Source organism: Entelurus aequoreus, linkage group LG20, assembly GCF_033978785.1.
Source record: "Entelurus aequoreus isolate RoL-2023_Sb linkage group LG20, RoL_Eaeq_v1.1, whole genome shotgun sequence".
Classification (NCBI taxonomy): Eukaryota; Metazoa; Chordata; class Actinopteri; order Syngnathiformes; family Syngnathidae; genus Entelurus; species Entelurus aequoreus.
The window spans coordinates 23,523,664-23,544,874 of record NC_084750.1 but is presented as its reverse complement, the minus strand read 5'-3'; the positions used below and the strand labels follow the sequence as shown (position 1 = coordinate 23,544,874).

General features: G+C 40.7%; 1 protein-coding gene across 1 annotated transcript in view; it reads right to left on the bottom strand.

Moving 5' to 3' along the window:
• adamtsl4 (ADAMTS-like 4) overlaps positions 1–21,211 on the bottom strand; it is a 141,979-nt gene that overhangs the window by 68,264 nt on the left and 52,504 nt on the right. The gene's annotated exons all lie outside the window — the stretch shown is intronic.

Here is a 21,211-nt window from a genome sequence, read left to right as displayed (position 1 = left end):
TTTTGACACCCCTGCTATAGATAATAAAAAATTAAATCTGATAAATCTATGGATAAAAAGCAGAGCCTGGCGACGCATGCGCGTTTATCATACTCTCTCGCTCTCTCTGTCTCTGCCCCTCCCTCACCAATGCTGCTGCACGCACAATTTGTTTTGTTTTTAACCCCTTCTTAACCCTGAACGTACATTGAAAATACACGCAACCCTTACTCAAAATGCCGGACATTCGAGGCATTTAAGAAACTCCGCCCTGACAGTTCCGCAAAAGAGGACATGTCCGGTGAAAAGAGGACGTATGGTCAGTCTATCGTAGCCCGTTAGCTGCTAGCATGCCGTGTGTATGCATTGTTTACACAACGTGTGTTACGCTACTTAATATGTCCGTGTGGAAACTCGTTCGGTACACCTCCGAACCGAACCGACACCCCCGTACCGAAACGGTTCAATACAAATACACGTACCGTTACCGTTACCGGTGACCTATACCCCCCATTATCACATACGTACGCACGGATACAGATACCATAAACAAACACACAACAAACACACATATGCAACTATATGGACAAATGATTGCGAGGCTGAGTACAGAAGAGACATGTGAGTAAACACTATCACAGGAGCCATCTGCACCAGGGGGTCATCAGACCATGGCCACCAGGACCCTGACACAAAAGCGCCCCCACAAGCACGGCCGACAACCCCTGAGGCAGATGGCTCATCTTAAAATCATTTCATCTTCTCAAAAATCGACAGTGCGCCTTATAGCCCGGTGCGCCTAATGTACGTATCCATTCCGGTTGTGATTGCCGACCTCCAAGCAATTTTATTTGGTACTAGGTGTAATGATAAGTGTGACCAGTAGATGGCAGTCACACATAAGAGATACGGCTCCTAATTGGCTGCTGACGTATGCAGTAACATATTGTGTCATTTCCCATTCTATTATTTTGTCAAAATTATGAGGGACAAGCGGTAGAAAATGGATTATTAATCTACTTGTTCATTTACTGTTAATATCTGCTTATTTTCTGTTTTAACATGTTCTATCTACACTTTTGCTAAAATGTAATAATCACTTATTCTTCTGGCAAGGGCCTATATCTGCTTACTTTCTTCTGTAACATGTTTATATCTACACGTTTGTTAAAATGTAATAACCTCTTATGTTTCTGTTGTTTGGATACTTTACATCAGTGGTAGGCGATACTACAAATGTGGGTATCGATCCAATGGCAAGTCGTTACAGGGGCAGTATCGGTCATACTAATGCTGATATTAATACTTCACATTTTCAACATCATTAAATGATTCAATTTGGGATTTGAACCCAGTACCGCCGTCCTTACCAGAGAAGCACTAATGAGAGAGAATGATGACAGAAAACACTGTAAAACATATACACGATGACAGAAACTGATCATTATAAATTTACCATTACCTTCATCAAATACTTTTGTGAGTAAAAACAGAGCGGGAGAGGTGGTGGAGAGCCATGTGGATGCCCTCTTCTTTCTTAAATTCAATAGTGTTTCTCAACTTCTTGATCAAAGTGCTGGCTGGCACTTGTCCCCACGCTGGCTTATTTTGCCGTCATACCCGATAGAAAAGTCACAACGTGTCGGAATTTTGTTTTGCGCACTCGGTTCTGCTAAATGACAAAGTTTTATTTCGGTCGATTTACTTTTCCAAAAACCAAATCATAAGAGTTGGCGTACAAAAACCAAGGTACGGTTGTACAAAACAGCATAGAAGGGTGTTATATTCCATCACTGAAATTAAAGTCTGTCCATGGCTGCCGAGAGCTTTAGTTAGTAGGTCACTACTTTATTAGGAACATCTTGTTTGTATCTCAACATGAGTAACATTTTCCTCCGCCTGTAGTGTTGATGACACGTCCGTCATGCATGTAACGTAAGATGTCAAACAGAGCAGCGTGTGGACGATGACACGCAGCTGTGTCCTGATGTGCTATTTTACATTTGAAGGCCACAAGATGCAAGTAGCTGCATTGTAGGTATGATGAGCACATGAGCGGCCTCTGCATGCATTATAAAACACCGTACTCATCTGTCGGTGTGGACGTCGTGTGTGTCGTCAGAGCTATTAATGCTGACTGGGCAGTTTGCTTCCTACAACATTGGTGCTGTTGCTGGGGCTTTGCGCAATGTACTTGTTGTACATGCGGTCAAAGGGAGCTTTGTGTGGTAGCCATTTTTGTGTTATTTATATTTCTTTAGTCCTGCACATATAAGGTAAATTAATTGTTTGATGAATACTTGGGTTTACTGCGCTACTGCACCTTGGTGTTGGTCATTGTGGTGGTGTTTGATGGATACTTGGGCCTACTGCGCTGCTGCACTTTGGTGTAGGTCATTGTGGTTTTGGTAGCCATCCATCAAATTTCTACCGGAGGGTGCTGGAGCCTATCTCAGCTGCATTCGGGCGGAAGGCGGAGTACACCCTGGACAAGTCGCCACCTCATCGCAGGGCCAACACACATAGACAGACCCATTTTTGTGTTATTTATATTTCTTTGGTACTGCATATATTAAGTTAAATTTAGAGATGTCCGATAATGGCTTTTTTGCCGATATCCAATATTCCGATATTGTCCAACTCTTATTTACCGATTCCGATATCAACCGATACCGATATATACAGTCGTGGAATTAACACCTTATTATGCCTAATTTTGTTGTGATGCCCCGCTGGATGCATTAAACAATGTAACAAGGTTTTCCAAAATAAATCAACTCAAGTTATGGAAAAAAATGCCAACATGGCACTGCCATATTTATTATTGAAGTCACAAAGTGCATTATTTTTTCAAACATGCCTCAAAACAGCAGCTTGGAATTTGGGAAATGCTCTCCCTGAGAGAGCATGAGGAGGTTGAGGTGGGTGGGGTTAAAGTGGGAGGGGGTGTATATTGTAGCATCCCGGAAGAGTTAGTGCTGCAAGGGGTTCTGGGTATTTGTTCTGTTGTGTTACAGTGCGGATGTTCTCCCGAAATGTGTTTGTCATTCTTGTTTGGTGTGGGTTCACAGTGTGGCGCATATTTGTAACAGTGTTAAAGTTGTTTATACGACCACCCTTAGTGTGACCTGTATGGCTGTTGATCAAGTATGCTTGCATTCACTTGTGTGTGTGAAAAGCCGTAGATATTATGTGACTGGGCCGGCACGCAAAGGCAGTGCCTTTAAGGTTTATTGGCGCTCTGTACTTCTCCCTACGTCCGTGTACCACTCCGTACAGCGGCGTTTTAAAAAGTCATACATTTTACTTTTTGAAACAGATACCAATAATTTCCGATATCACATTTTAAAGCATTTATCGGCCGATAATATCGGCAGTCGGATATTATCGGACATCTCTAGTTAAATTATCTATTTTTACATTCTGTGTCTTTTACAGCACCTGTGACGAAAGCATATAGGGGCGCACAGCTGCAACGGATTGGACAAATGTCGGGTTGGGAGACTGGCGGTGAAAACATTTTTTGACCACTGCTTACGCAACACTTGAGCCTTAATTTTGTTTATAGCTTTGTATGTAGTTAAAGTTGTTTTTGTTCAATTTGGAAAGAAAACCCTTTTTTTTTTTGCAAATAAAGCTATTTTTGGAAAAACTTAAGTTGTCGTCGGAAGTGCGTATGAAAGTGCACTACCTGTCCTGGCTCAGCCCGTGGCCTTTGGTTCAGAACCTGGAAAGCTTGGAAAGGCTGATACACTATGTTTTCCTTTCTAAATGATTAATAAAGTCAAAAGTTGTAGTAGACCATATGGCTGAAAGCTGTATCACGGTATAATTGTTTTATATCGGCCGATATCGATAATTATTCATATTTTTATTTTATTTTGAATAATTAGGAGCAGAATGATAATATAATAAATGTTAAATTTTTTATTTCAAATGTAACCTTCCTCTGATTATAATCCCTTCGGCTATAAAAGCAGAAAGGAAAGGAAATGCCAACACAAGCATGGAAAACACTCAAACAATGTAAACACAATTGTAAAATCACATTGAACACTTAACAATAAGCTCTTAAAATGAAGGTGCAAAAAGCCCTTTGGGTAAACCTTTATTTACCATGAATGGATAATCCACTGAAGTCAACTGAACAGGCATCAACCTGCAGTCCACACGTGTCTCGTATGTGTGACTGCCATCTACTGGTCATGATTATAATTACACCATGTACCAAATAAAATTGGTTCAAGTTCGGTAAGCACAACAAGAATTAATACGCACATTAGGCGCACCGGGGTTATAAAGCGCAGAGTCGATTTTTGAGAAAATGAAAGGATTTTAAGTCCGCCTTATAGTCAGAGAAATACAATAAATGTTTTATATCGGCCGTTATCGATAATTATTGATATTTGGTATGAGCTATGGAAAATAATCCCCTCAGTTATCAAGGCAGAAATGAAAGAAAATGCCAACACAAGCATGGGAAACAATCAATATAAACCAAATTGTAAAATCACATTGAACACTTAACAATAACCTCTTAATATTAAGGTGCAAAAATAAGGAATATGCAAGAAATGCTTAAAGTGTAACAAAATAGTGCAAAGTGTGAAAATGTAACCATAGAGAAACATGAGAAGAACTATTTTCTGCAGGTTTAGTGCCGAGAGCGGGGCTCTAAAGGGGGAGCGCGGCTAAGGTGGTGTGGTATTAGCGGTCTTGGTGGGGACGAGCACCTTGCATCATTTACAGAAGACATTGGTCTGACTACGGTCCGTTTAAAAAAAATCCAACAACTGCCATACTGTCGAGGTGACTTCTCCTCTTTTATCCACAATTTCTTCATTTTAACTTTCTCTTCTCACTCCATGCAAAGAATCTACCGCCAAACAAGACGGCGCAACCAAATTTGATAGTTGATACTGTTAGCTTGTCACTCCTACTGATCAGTGATCACTTCCTGTGTTGCTGTCACGGCAAGGGTTCTGCCAGCACCTCCGTCGGCAGCACGCCAGGATAGCCCCTGCTCGCATCACGCCCACGCGTCGGCAAAGCTGCAGACAATCTGTCATCCGTGCACCAGGGACTAATGAGAGGACGGCATAAAGACCAGCGGACCAGATCAACCTTTGCCGGAACGTAGTTCACTCTTGTACTCATCCCCGTCTTCCGTGATCGAGTTGTGTTTATCGACTTCCCCGATCCTCGACCCCTGCTTGGACACGGACATCGTTGCTTCTCCCCAGCCCCCGACTGCTTGACTGCCCACGGACTACCTTCTCGCCTTGTCCCCCTTGGACTGACGGAGGATTAATTCAACACGCACAGACAACCAACCCTGGTAACATTTAAATGGTCAATTCTACACATCGTCTTGCACCCATCACTTGAAGTAGCATACACACCCTACACAGTCATCAGAAGGTTTAAAGGCCTACTGAAACCCACTACTACCGACCACGCAGTCTGATAGTTTGTATATCAATGATGAAATCTTAACATTGCAACACATGCCAATACGGCCGGGTTAACTTATAAAGTGCAATTTTAAAATTCCCGCTAAACTTCCGGTTGGAAACGTCTATGTATGATGACGTATGCGCGTGACGTCTAGACGGCAACGGAAGTATTCGTACCCAATGTGTCACCATACAAACTGCTCTGTTTTCATCGAACAATTCCACAGTATTCTGGACATCTGTGTTGGTGAATCTTTTGCAATTTGTTTAATGGACAATGGAGACTGCAAAGAAGAAAGTTGTAGGTGCGATCGGTGTATTAGCAGCGGACTACAGCAACACAATCAGGAGGTTGTGTTGTGTTTGAGCTGGATACAAGACGCACTACAGTGAGTACAGCTTTGGCTTCCAAACATTTGATCGCTTGCCCGTACGTGCGTGTCGCTATGTGCATGTCACGTACGTAACTTTGGGGAAATATATGTTTCTTGCCGACTCTGATGGCGGCCGGGGTGTCGTCGAAAGCTACAACGCCCGCCGCCGCTCCGTAGTTAGCTTCAATTGTTAAGCTTCGCCAAGCTGGAAATGATTAACCGTGTATTTACATGTTCATGTTTTAATAGTATTGTTGATCTTCTGTCTAAACTTTGTCTCCAATAACCACCAGCGTCCTGTTGTTGGTTTAGTTAAATAAACTACAGAAATGAAAAGAATGTGCGTAGTAATGTTCCTGAAAGTAATTAGAACTATTCATAATCGCCAGTAGAACTGTATTACTGAAGGAAAATCACATTTTACCGCAAGTCATGTGGGACACATGTGCACGCACACACATATGCTTGACTTATTGCTATATGGTGTAGTTACAGTTCCATGCAATGTGAAAAAACAGCAATACACACACATGTATACCCACATGTACACACACACACACAAACACATATATAGTTTCTATACACAAACACATTCGGCTCTCCTCGTCTTTGTCACATTACGGGGGTTACAGTTGCTTACAATGTGGAACCCCAGCCCCCTGCACATTAACACACACTCACATGTGCACACACGTGTGTGTGAGGGTTAAAGTGTGAAATTCAGCAAGAGCGGTGTCAATAAGTCCACTCTTTGATGGTCTGTCAATGAGGCTCTGTTCCACTTAACAGCAGAGGCTGCTTCACGTGGGAACCGCCTAGCACATGATTGTGTGTGTGTGTGTGTGTGTGTGCAAGTCTTGGCATACACTGTATATACAGTACTGTATATGTGTGTGTGTGTGTGTGCATGAGTGGTAGTGAACTGTAACCTGGCAAAGTCGATAAGAGAAGGAGAGATGTGCAGGGCGGTTCTGGCATTGTATATAGCATGATAGATCCAATGGAACCCTCAGAAAAACCACAAAGGGGCGTGTGTGTTTTAGCGCACGTGTGTGTGTGGGTATGCATACCATATGCGTGCATTTACTATAAGTGCGCGTGGGTGGGGCCCATGTTGCGCGGTAATATCAACTGTATCTTGGCAAAATCAATAAGACAAGGATACCTTGATGCAAGGGGTGGTTCCCACATTGCGTAGGAGTCATCTGTAACCCTGCTATGTGACAAAGACCAGGATAAGTGTGCGTTTGTTTGTGTTCTTGTATTTCTACCCTTCTTGAGACATCCACAAGGAAAAGTATCTTCCATATGAGGATCAGTGAACATGTTAGGACCGAAATCATAGTCCCAATACGGAAAACCATTGCATCTAATAGAGAGCCAAATACTAGAGTCTGTGAACATTGCTCCAAAGTCAGGATTTTTGGTTGATTTAATGTGCATACAAAGGTAAACATTGACAGGTGCAAAAGCAGCAATATATGATAAAACAAGACCGCAGCTAAAGAAGGACTTCCCTATTCATCCCCGGGTGTACAGCTGATTTGACGACTTCCGGTGCTGACGTAAGACAACCCGCGTCTCATATGTGACCATAGGATGAACAAATACACTACGGTGCTAAGACTACAGCGGCCATTAAGCTTCTACAGCTGGGTTGCCCAAAGTACAGCACCGGGGCCTTCTGTGGTCCGTGACTCGTTTGTCATCGGCCTTAAGCACATTACAAAAAACAAAAAATAGAGATCTTCTTTGCACCCCTGGTGGTGAAATCTATCAAAATTAGGGTGGTCCCAAAAAGGGGGGATTTTTCTAATTGACTGTGTGTCGGTTTTAAAAGTGCTCCCCCTCTGGTCAACATATGAAATAACAAGTGTGTGTAAAAATTTGGAGTGCTCCCCCTCTGGTCAACATATGAAATAAGTGTGTGTAAAAATTTGGAGTGCTGCCCCTCTGGCCAACATATGTAATAACAAGTGTGTGTAAGAAATTGAAATGCGCACCCTTTGGCTAATATTAATGAAAAAAATAACTAAATATGTATATAGAGACATACTGTAATAACTTAAAAGTAACTTAAAAGTAAATAATGAAGATTAAAAACCAATTACAAAAAATAAAAATAAATCAACTACAAGCAGTCTTTTTCTCAGAATGTGTCGACTTTTTTCTTATAAAATTGGGAACTATTTGTCATATTCTTTCTGTTTCTGCAATATTTTCTCGTAAAATTATTACTTTTTTATGTAAAATTATTATTTTAATGCAAAATGGTGACATTTGTCATAAAGTCCTGACTTTTATCACATCGCATTTTTTTTATTTTTATATAACATGGTCACCACTGCCTAGTTTCTCTTGTTATATTCTTATTTTTACTGTTATATTTTATTTTTATTGTTACTTTTTATTTCCATGCTTATTTTTATTTCCATTTACACCCGCATTATTTACTTTTTAAATTCTTTTAAATCCTATCTCAATTCTGTACACTGCTGCTGGAATTAAAATTTTCCTGAGGGAACTCTCCTGAAGGAATCAATAAAGTACTATCCATCTATCCATCAGTGTGTGAATGGGTGAATGTGGAAATAGTGTCAAAGCGCTTTGAGTTCCTTAAAAAAAAGGTAGAAAAGCGCTATACAAGTATAACCCATTTTACCATTTTTTTTTTACCATTATCTACTTTTTTTGTTGTTCTTGTAAAATAGTGAAATTTTTGGAGTAAAATTATGCCTTTTTTCATAATTTGCCGAAGTATAATTGCGATTATTATTATAATATTGCCAAAATTTTAAAGTTTACTTATAAAATTGTGACTTTTGTCAACTAAAATTACGACTCTTTTCAAAAAACTGCCAAAATTCTAAGCTTTTCTTGCGACTGTTGTTGAGTAAAATTCCAACTTTTATCATAACTTTGCACAAATGTTCAGTTTTTTTGTAAAATTTTGACTTGCGTTGAGTAAAATTACGACTTTTATTATAATACTGGCAAAATTCTAAGTTTTTCTTGTGAAACTGTGACCTTTTTCTTGTGAAATTCCATCTCATTTTTCACAACAAGCTTTTTTATATTTGCATAGTATGTATATATTATTAATGTTGTAAATACAAATCTTTATATATCTAGAAATGGTGATCCTAAAGAGGAAGGTATTTTTCGGAGTGTGCGTGTGTGTTAGTGTGTGTGTGTGTGTGTGTGTGTTGGGGTCCCACATTGCATATTCTGCTAAATAATCTACTAAAATCTCAAATAACTAGTGCTAAAATAAATCAAACTCCATTGAATTATTGGGTGTGCTATGGGTGATCTACTAAGACTGTTTACACAATTGAGCACAAGTGCAAAAGTGGTGCACGGCGCCATATTTATATATATTTATGTGGCTGTGGCCATGCATGCAGTCTTATACTGCGTGTCCGTTGCATCCTACTCTCCAACACGTGGTCTCTTTGGGTATGTTGTGGAACATGCAGCACATGACTAAAATCCAAACCACCTGGGCAATATTGAAGCGTGATTCAAACAGAACCTATTTTTAGCACGAGAAAGGTGCATTCTGTGAGGCGCTGGTGTGCTTAGAGCGATCGAGAACCCATTCATGCGTTATACATAGTGCATAGATAGATGCTAGGTTAGATGCTAATGTTAGCATGCTGACACCCTAACATTAGTCTTCTAGCATTTTTAGCTAATTTTGCAGCAGACCGCTTCAAGCTATGTATAATTTGGTACTTGATACATAGGGCTGCATGTTTAATCGACATTGAGGTTTTAATGAGTGCGATTACGTAACCGTAAGAAGCTGAGTTGGTTTTTTTCCGCCGTCACCGACATCTGAGAGACAGCCATGTTCGTCAATCAGAATTGTTTGTTCGTCTCTCGCTTCAAACAGGGAGAAAGAGGCCTTGGGGGGGTGGGGGACCGGTACTTTTTAGAGGCGGTATAGTACCGAATATGATTCCTTAGTATCGCGGTACTATACTAGTACCGGTATACTGAACAATCCTAGTATGCACCAAAGACAAGAATGGATGTGTGTGTATGTGCACAAGTGGTCCCCACATTGTCAGCCACCCTGAACCCCACCATGTGACCAAGACAAGAATAAGCACATCTGGACATCACAAAGGTCCTCTTCTGTTTCTCACAAATGTCCAACGTCTTATGTGCACCAAACGACTAAGGTGGACACAGGAGTGATGTTTTTACGCTGAGCGTGCGAACGTGCCTGGATGCGATTGTGTGAGTGATTCTGCTGCAGAGCGTAAACACGTTCAGCTCCGTTTCAAATCGGAGGGCTCCTGTGGCGCGTACGCATGAAGACCCAAGAAGTATGCGCTCAAACCAGGACGTGTACAGTACGCGTGTGCAGTTACGGAGAGCAGGTGCTTTCCGACGACAAGAATGCAAAAAATGTAGGAGAATGGCAGAAGGCATGCAGGAAAAGTACCATGCGTACCGACGAGTATAAATGTAGGGTGTAAAAACACAGGAGGATAATGGGGGGGAGGGGGGGGGGGGGTTGAAGTAGAGCCTAAACAGACCTGGGGGGAAGAAGTATTTCAAGGATCTGGAGAGTATTTGTTTTTGGTGGGGGGTTCCTCTAAGCACATAACAGCTACAGGATTATCATCACACAGAGAAAACTGTTAAAAAGCAGGTGACAGATGGAGAGACAACAGCATGAGCCTGGACCTGTAGACCCAGGCACATCAAAACACACACACACACACACACACACACGCACACACACACACACACACACACTCACACAAACACACACATTCGTGTATTTGTTACCTTCTTGAGACCTCTGAAAAATGTCTCTTTAGGACCCATCCATCCATCCATCCATTTTCAACCGCTTGTCCCTTTTCTAAATATATAAAGATTTGTGTTTACAACATTAGTAATATATATATACATACCAGTGTTTCCCATAAACTGCCAAGATACCTGTGGCGGTGGGGGCGTGGCTATGGGCGTGGTCACCATGTCATCATCGAGTAATTTGCATAATTTACTACAATATGATTTTCTCTAAAAAGGCTCAAACAATGTATACTTACTAATTAATAATAACAGTTTTGTTTTAAACGTCCATCCATCCATTTTACGATATAATTACAACACTTTATGTACATATTTATATACAGATTTGAACAATAAGTTATTCACTGAAATATATTTATTAATTGTGGTTCTTACAAAAAATATATCTTATAAAATATAAAAGCTAAAATGTCTCTTAAAGCTCTGCCCCTTTAATTAGTGCATACTAAATAATTTAACTTTAGCTTACTACTACAACCATATTATTTACCAGCAACATAAAGTGAAACAGAGGCAAAGGTGTCCTGCCACAGTCAGTAACAAATAAACAGAAAACAGTAGTGGTCAAATACAAATAAGGCAACAAGAGAAGTATCCTACACTTCTCTTTTGTAAAGTAAATCTGAACAGCCTATATGGGCATCTACATCAACTATATGATTTGCCTGAGAAGCTGGACAGGACAAAAAAAACAAAACATTTTTATTTTATTTTTTATTTGTGGCGGACGTAATTCTTTCGTGGCGTGCCGCCACAAATAAATGAATGTGTGGGAAACACTGCATACATTGTCCTGTTTAAGAGTGTCACAACACTGCTGTTTACGGCAGACGAACTGCTTTACGGTAGACGAAAATGTGACTGCTGTTGTTGTGTGTTGTTACCGCGCTGGGAGGACGTTAATGAAACTGCCTAACAATAAACCCACATAAGAAACCAAGAACTCACCCTCGATCATTCTACAGTTATAACGTGATTGGGCAGGCGCACTGTTTATATTGTGGGAAAGCGGACGTGAAAACAGACTGTCGCCGCTGTCCCCACTCAGGTCCGCATGGAGCTGGAGGGGGCGTGGCCTCCAGCTCCGGCTGAATTCCGGGAGATTTTCGGGACAAAATTTCTTCAGGGAGGCTTTCGGGAGAGGCCCTGAATTCCGGGAGTCTCCCGGAAAATCCGGGAGGGTTGGGAAGTATGCCCTAGTGTGTGAATGTGAGTGTGAATGTTGTCTGTCTATCTGTCTTGGCCCTGTAATGAGGTGTCGACTTGTCCAGGGTGTACCCTGCCTTCCGCCCGAATGCAGCTGAGATAGGCTCTAGCACCCCCCGCCACCCCAAAAAAAGTAGAACATATGACTACTGACTGCATCTGAAGTAAACAATCTACAGCAACACCTTAGTTACATAAAACACATTGGAGGGGAAAAAAAGGAGAGGACCTAAAGGGGTGCCTTGGGGAACAGTTATGTAAATGATAAGTTTGGACCGCAGTGTTCTGTTTGCTAGCAAGGTTAAAATGTCAATGCAATGATCTGCCAATGTGTTTATTGAGGTCCAAGTTCTTCTAAAGAACAGGAGCACTCCAGTCTTTTTAGGAATTTGCTGCAAAAAGGTTTGTCTCCCAAGTTTTGAGCTGAACTCGGGGTTCGGTATGGCATACTTGCCAACCTTGAGACCTCCTAATTCGGGATATGGGGGGGGATTTTTAGGGGTAGCGGGGGGTGTATATATTTTCAAGTATTTCTTATATATACATATATCAATAATCCGTTCATGAATAAGTATATCCGCTCGGCCGCCGTGTTCAATGGAGAAGTCTGATCTACAAAATTTGCAGGCAGCATACCCCTTCCCCTTCGAGCTGTCCTGGATGAACTGAAATTATTTTTTCCAATCATTTTGGAACTTGCAAGCGTACTTCTTCTTCTTACTCGTCGTCGCCATGTCTCTTCTTCGTTCTTCTGCTTCGTCTCTGTTATGTTTTTGGACATTACTACTTGCCGTAGTTTTGAAGCAATGCATGATGGGAATCCGGATGTTGTGTGTCAGTGTATTAACGTGCCGGCTGGAATAAACACACGCTGAGAAATAGCTCTGTGCCTGCCTACTTTATGGGTTATAGATAAACCTATGGATAACGGAGACATATATAATAGTCTCCTTTTCAGGTGAGAGAGGACGCTAAAAGGCAGTGCTTTTAAAGGCCTACTGAAATTAAATTTTCTTATTTAAACGGGGATAGCAGGTCCATTCTATGTGTCATACTTGATCATTTCGCGATATTGCCATATTTTTGCTGAAAAGATTTAGTAGAGAACATCGATGATAAAGTTCGCAACTTTTGGTCGCTGATAAAAAGCCTTGCCTGTACCGGAAGTAGCGTGACGTCGCAGGTTGTGGAGCGCCTCACATCTGCACATTGTTTACAATCATGGCCACCAGCAGCGAGAGCGATTCGGACCGAGAAAGCGACGATTACCCCATTAATTTGAGCGAGGATGAAAGATTTGTGGATGAGGAAAGTGAGAGTGAAGGATTAGAGGGCAGTGGAAGCGATTCAGATAGGGAAGATGCTGTGAGAGGAGGGTGGGACCTGATATTCAGCTGGGAATGACTAAAACAGTAAATAAACACAAGACATATATATACTCTATTAGCCACAACACAACCAGGCTTATATTTAATATGCCACAAATTAATCCGCATAACAAACACCTCCTCCCTCCCGTCCATATAACCCGCCAATACAAATCAAACACCCGCACAACACACTCAATCCCACAGCCCAAAGTACCGTTCACCTCTGTAAAGTTCATACAGCACATATATTTCCCCAAAGTTACGTACGTGACATGCACATAGCGGCACGCACGTACGGGCAAGCGATCAAATGTTTGGAAGCCAAAGCTGCATACTCACGGTAGCACGTCTGCTATCCAAGTCAAAGTCCTCCTGGTTGTGTTGCTGCAGCCAGTCGCTAATACACCGCTTCCCACCTACAGCTTTCTTCTTTGCGGTCTTCATTGTTCATTAAACAAATTGCAAAAGATTCACCAACACAGATGTCCAGAATACTGTGGAATTTTGCGATGAAAACAGACGACTTAATAACTGGCCACAATGGTGTCCCAATATGTCTGCTACAATCCGTGACGGCACACGCAAACGTCATCATACCGAGACGTTTTCAGCAGAATATTTCGCAGGAAATTTAAAATTGCACTTTACTAATCTAACCCGGCCGTATTGGCATGTGTTGCAATGTTAAGATTTCATCATTGATATATAAACTATCAGACTGCGTGGTATGTAGTAGTGGGTTTCAGTAGGTCTTCAAGGCACGCCACCAATATTGTTGTCCGGGTGGAAATCGGGAGAAATTCGGGAGAATGGTTGCCCCGGGGGATTTTCGGGAGGGGCACTGAAATTCGTGAGTCTCCCGGGAAAATCGGGAGGGTTGGCAAGTATGCGGTATGGTCTCATTCCTGGGACCCAAGGCCGCCAATTGAGTAGCTCAAATGATGAAAAAAAGAGGACCTAAGATGGAACCTTGAGGAACACTACTAGTATAACTGAAGAAGTTGAACAAATGACTACATCTAAAGTAAACAGGCTATACAACACATTAGTTACATAAATCACTTTACGAAAAACATTTGTAAAAAGCAGAGGACTGAAAGGGGTGCCTTGAGGAACGCCTCAGTTATGTAAATGACAAGTTTGGAGCCCAGTGTTCTATGTTTGCTAGCATGGTTAAAATGTCAATGCAAGGATCTGCCAATGTCTTTACAGTAGTCCAAGTTCCTCTATACAACAGGAGCACTCTAGTCTTTTAAGCAATGTGCTGCAAAAATGCTTCTCTCCCAAGTTTTGAGCTGAACTCGGGGTTCGGTATGGTCTCATTCGTGGGACCCAAGGCCGCCAGTTGAGTAGCTCAAATGATGAAAAAGAGAGGACCGACGATGGAACCTTGAGGAACACCGCTAGTATAACTGAAGCAGTTGAACAAATGACTACTGACTGCATCTGAAGTAAACAAGCTACACAACACATTAGTTACATAAATCACATTACGAAAAACATTTGTAAAAAGGAGAGGACTCTGTGTTCTATGTTTGCTAGCAAGGTTAAAATGTTGATGCAAGGATCTGCCAATGTGTTTACTGTGGTCCAAGTTCCTCTATACAACAGGAGCACTCCAGTCTTTTTAGGAATTTGCTGCAAAAGTTTTTAAATGAACCCGGGGGGGCGGTTGAGTTGGTGATTTGGCCCGCGGCCCCCCAGTTGAATAGCCCTTCTATCCATAATACTTGTAAAAAAGCATGAGTTATTAATATGGTTCCAGGGAAGACAAAGTCCCCATGGAGGGATAAGGGGGGTTTAACGTTTTGTTTTTAGTTCAGCTCAATACCTTACAGTTCCAGCGGGCCAAATCACTAAGTAAGGGTGATTAGTCAAAGCGCCACAAGTGTTTATTAGCAAAAAGGAGGCTTGGTTTTAACGAGGCAACAAAGACCGATTGTAGGAGTTAAGCGTGCGCGTGCCCACAGATTTAAAGATGTTAACCTACTGGACCTGACCTGGGGGCCCGGGGGGTGAGCCCTTTACCTCTGACCTGGAGGGACAAGATTACATTCCTGAAACTGACGCCGGCGGCCCGATGAAAACTTGATGGTGGCCGCGGACACAAAGACAATGTTATCAGTCCCCCAGCTGCTTTGTCGGACTGAAACCCGGCAGAATCGCAGCCATGTATGGTTATGTAACCACAGAAAGAGTTTTAGTGCAGGCGCTCAGAGCTGAAAGACGAATGGGTCCGATCCCAAATACTCTCACTAATACAGATTGGAATGTTTCTGACAACGCCCGGAGAATCAGGCCGTGCTTACAAAAGTGGTTGTCATGGTTCGCTCGCTCGTAAACGCCGACTTGAAACTCGGCAGTCGCAATCGCTAAACAACAGTGATCTCAGTCGTGTCACCAGCAAGCACGTTTCATCTTTTATGGGGGGTAGGAGGGGGGGGGGGTCAACAGCTGCAGGATTTGTGGATTATTCCATACACAAGGTCTTCTTTCCTGACACAGTGTCAGACTAAATCACAGACATTTGATCGTTTTAAAAAGGGTCCAAGTCTTTTTAACCAGACTTTTTACACCTGTGTAAAGTTGGCGCCCCTTATTATTGCAAACATTAAAATAACACTACTGTTTGTTTGTGCTGCACATTTACTATTACTGTCTTTGTTTTTAACATATTATAGTTAGCATTTTATTGTTAAAATCAACCTAAACTGGTGCCATTAGTTTGTGCTGCAATTAGTCTTGTCTAACTATGATAGTTTTTATGCTATTAAGCACCAAAAAATTTTATAACTATAATAGATAAAAAATACTTTGCAGCACAAATGTAGCACAAACAACTGGGACAGGTTTGGTGAAGTTTTGACAAGGTGGGTGGGCTGGTTATGAATAATAAAATGTTAATAACATAAAAACTATAATAGTTAATAACATAAAAAGTATAAAAAGTTAACATAAAAACTATAATAGTTAACTTAGACTTAGACAAACTTTATTGATCCACAAGGGAAATTGTTCCACACAGTAGCTCAGTTTCAAAAGATGGAAAGGGTAAGGATGGAAAGGATAATACAGGTATTAAGTAGACTAAAAATGTACCATAGTAGCAATATAAAATATATTTACATATTATATATACAGTGTATAATATATACTGATATATTATATTATATTTTTATATATTATATACAATATATAACAAATCCCAATTACCAAGTACTATATTACAGTATATGTAACAGGTGCAGCAAAAAATAAAAAGGGCAGCATAAAATTGAGAGTAGATCCAGCAGAAAATATAGATTATAAACAAAGAGAGGTAGATAACGTAGAAGTGGTCAGGTAATAGACATAAAAAACATACAACATAAAAACTAATAGACAAAAAAAAAGTAGCAGCACAAACTTTTGAGACAAGTTTAGGGAGATATTGATAGAGGGAGTGGTTATGAATCATATTATGTTAATACATATAGATAACAATAATACACAAAACGTTTTTGCAGCACAAACTTTGCACAAACAATTGGGACAGTTTTGGGGAGATTTTGACATGGTTATTATGAATAATAACATGTTAATAACATAAAAGCTATAATAGTTAGACCAAACACATTTGCAGCACAAACCAACACAAACTTTTGGGACATGTTTAGGGAGATTTTGAAAAGGTTTAGGGGTGTGAGGGGGGGGCCTAGTTATGAATCATAAAACATTAATAACATAAAAACTATGATAGTTAGACAAAACGTTTGCAGCATAAACAAACGGGACAGGTTTGGGGCGAGTTTGACAAGTGATGGTTATGAATATTAAAGGCCTACTGAAATGAATTTTTTTTATTTAAACGGGGATAGCAGATCTATTCTATGTGTCATACTTGATCATTTCGCGATATTGCCATATTTTTGCTGAAAGGATTTAGTATAGAACAACGACGATAAAGATTGCAACTTTTGGTATCTGATAAAAAAAAAGGCTTGCACCTACCGGAAGTAGCGTGACGTAGTCAGTTGAACATATACGCAAAGTTCCCTATTGTTTACAATGATGGCCGCATGAAGTGAGAGAGATTCGGACCGAGAAAGCGACAATTTCCCCATTAATTTGAGCGAGGATGAAAGATTTGTGGATGAGTAAAGTGCAAGTGAAGGACTAGTGGGGAGTTGAAGCTATTCAGATAGGGAAGATGCTGTGAGAGCCGGGGGTGACCTGATATTCAGCTGGGAATGACTACAACAGTAAATAAACACAAGACATATATATACTCTATTAGCCACAACACAACCAGGCTTATATTTAATATGCCACAAATTAATCCTGCATAAAAACACCTGCGTGTTTGTTATGCTAGCTCCTAGCTCCTCTGCTAGCTCCTAGCTCCATAGAACACGCCAATACAATTCAAACACCTGATCAACACACACAATCGCTCAGCCCAAAAGACCGTTTACCTAACCCAAGGTTCATAAAGCTTATATATTTTTAAAAAGTTACGTACGTGACGCGCACATACGGTCAAGTTATCGAATGTTTAGCAGCCAAGGCTGCATACTCACGGTACCTGATATTCAGCTGGGAATGACTACAACAGTAAATAAACACAAGACATATATATACTCTATTAGCCACAACACAACCAGGCTTATATTTAATATGCCACAAATTAATCCTGCATAATAACACCTGCGTGTTTGTTATGCTAGCTCCTAGCTCCTCTGCTAGCTCCTAGCTCCATAGAACACGCCAATACAATTCAAACACCTGATCAACACACACAATCACTCAGCCCAAAAGACTGTTCACCTAACCCAAGGTTCATAAAGCTTATATATTTTTAAAAAGTTACGTACGTGACGCGCACGTACGGTACGGTACGTGTTATGCTAGCTCCTAGCTCCTCTGCTAGCTCCTAGCTCCATAGAACACGCCAATACAATTCAAACACATGATCAACACACACAATCACTCAGCCCGAAAGACCGTTCACCTAACCCAAGGTTCATAAAGCTTATATATTTTTAAAAAGTTACGTACATACGCAAAAAAAAGCCAAAGCTGCATACTCACAGTAGCACGTCTGCGTCTTTGTCATCCAAATCAAAGTAATCCTGGTAAGAGTCTGTGTTGTCCCAGTTCTCTACAGGCGTCTGTGTATCCAAATCAAAAGTCCTCCTGGTTAGAGTCTCTGTTATCCGAGTTCTTCCATCTTGACTGCATCTTTCGGGAATGTAAACAAAGAAGCGCCGGCTGTGTACTGTTGTGGCTGACTACGTTCGAAAAATACGTCCATTTCGCACCGACAACTTTCTTCTTTGCTTGCTCGGCTTCCTTCTCCATAATGCAATGAACATGATTGAAACAGATTCACGAACACAGATGTCCAGAATACTGTGGAATTATGAAATGAAAACAGAGCTTTTTCGTATCGGCTTCAATGTGGAAGGCATACCCGTGTTCGCCGGGCTACGTCACGCGCATACGTCATCCTCAGAGGCGTTTCGAACCGGAAGTTTAGCGGCAAATTTAAAATGTCACTTTATAAGTTAACCCGGCCGTATTGGCATGTGTTATAATGTTAAGATTTCATCATTGATATATAAACTATCAGACTGCGTGGTCGGTAGTAGTGGGTTTCAGTAGGCCTTTAAGATGTTAATAACATAAAATAAATATAATAGACAAATATTTTGCAGCACAAACATACTTTTTACTGATCATTTTAAACTCTTAGTTCTTGTTTTTTATTCTGTTTTTTTGTTTGTCTTAATTATTGCTATCATTCTCACTATTTTATGTTTTTATTCATTTATCGATACACTTTATTTTTACACAAATTTTGGAATATGTTTTGAAATATGTTTTATATAATTTTTTTGGGCTGTTGTAAATTTGAGTTATTCTCCAGTGAGGACGCCTCAACTTGTTGCTGGGCAGAAATTGATATGGAAAGCATATATTTAAAACATTTTTTGGGTGTTTTTATTTATTTTTTTGTCTATTCGGATTCATTTTGTGATTTTATTGGATTAACATATTAGCTAATTGAATTTCCAAACCAGAAATTTGAAGAAATGTGCTTTTTATTGGACAGCGAAAATTTAGGAGTGGATCATTACTATGTGTGTTGCTAGGCAGAATTAGTGAAGTACAATAATTTGAGCCCCAAAGTTGAATAAAAAAAAATGCTTACAAGCGAAAAGCTCTGAGGGTTTACCTCAACGTACGAGTGTCTTTCATTTCATTCATATAATTGGGACAGTGCACATTAATCAACACTTGAATAAACAGTGTAAATGCATAAATAGCATTATTAGCATAAATGCTCAATTTCAGCCATAGTCCCAAGGCAGTCTCAGCGTTTTGCTTTAAGTTACGAGCATAATTGAGTTACTAGCTAGCATGGCAAATGCTATATAATATCAAATGCATAGGCAATTGCGTAACAATATCATGAGGCGAATCCTTTGCAGTCATATAACATTCTCTGTTATTGCGGCCCTCCAAGGGCAGCCATAACTCCAATGTGGCCCTCAATGAAAACCAGGTTGACACCCCTGATCTACAGTATATTTAACATATCCTTTTTTTTGTATAAAAAGGCGTGGTTATGTTGCTTTTGTTGGCAGTATCAGAAGAAACGGACAGGGGACTGATGGAGAGCGGTTAGTAAAGAAAACATCAGCGTGAAGTGACAGAAGGAAGCAAAGAACAGCTGGAAGAAAAGTGAGTGCAGCTGGTCAAAGTGTGTTCTTGGTTGTGTAGTGTCGAAGGTTTTACGGGCACACAATGCCCCCACACACACACACGGGTCGCCGTCGCACTTTTGTGCAAAAACAAAGCCACAGCCAGACTCAGACTAATGAGTTTTGTGCAGGAATAATGTGTGTGTGTGTACACACACACACACACACACACACACACACACACACACACACACACACACACACACGCACACACACACACACACACACACACACACACACACACACACACACACACACACACACACACACACACACACACTCACTCACACACACACACACACACACACACACACAACCACTGATTGCAACACAATTCAATGATGTTATTTCTATGGATTTACAGTATCTTTCATTTGTTAGTCCATCTGTCTATCCACTCACATAGTCACTTATCTATCATCCATCCAGCCATCCCATCACAGTATCCGCTCATACCTCGAACCATTTCTCTACCCATCCATCAGTTCATTCACCTATCCATTTGTCTATCCGTCCATCTTCCCAGCTATTCATTCACCATTTTCCCATCCATCCATTCACGTATCTATCTGTCTTTTAACTTATCCATCTAACCGTCCACCCATTCAGTCACCTGTCCATCCGTCTATCTAGTCACCTACCCTTTGGTCTATCCATCCATCTTTCTAGCTCAGGGGTCGGCAACCCAAAATGTTGAAAGAGCCATATTGGACCAAAAATACAAAAAAAAATCTGTCTGGAGCCGTAAACAATGTAAAGCCTTATATAAGTGTTATAATGAAGGCAACACATAATGTAAGTGTCTATATTAGCTATATTAGCCTACTATCAAAATGTACATGTGTCGCAGGCTGATGCAAATCTTCATTGACAGAAATGTTGAAATGCAATATTTATTCTACACATTTTTATAACATTGGTAAAACATTACTAAAACGGAGGCTTTTCAGAGGGTGAGATAACTCCTGGAAATTACTGGCGGTAAAAATGTGTGTGTTTAAGTTGAAGGAAACGGAAACTTCAAATAAAATTACCTCAATTATACCTAAAATACGAGGCATAATGATGCATTATGTACATACAGCTAGCATAAATAGCATGTCAGCATCGATTAGCTTGCAGTCATGCAGTGACCAAATATGTCTGATTAGCACTCCCCACAAGTCAATAACATCAACAAAGCTCACCTTTGTGTATTCACGCACAGCATAAAACATTTGGTGGACAAAATGAGACAAGGG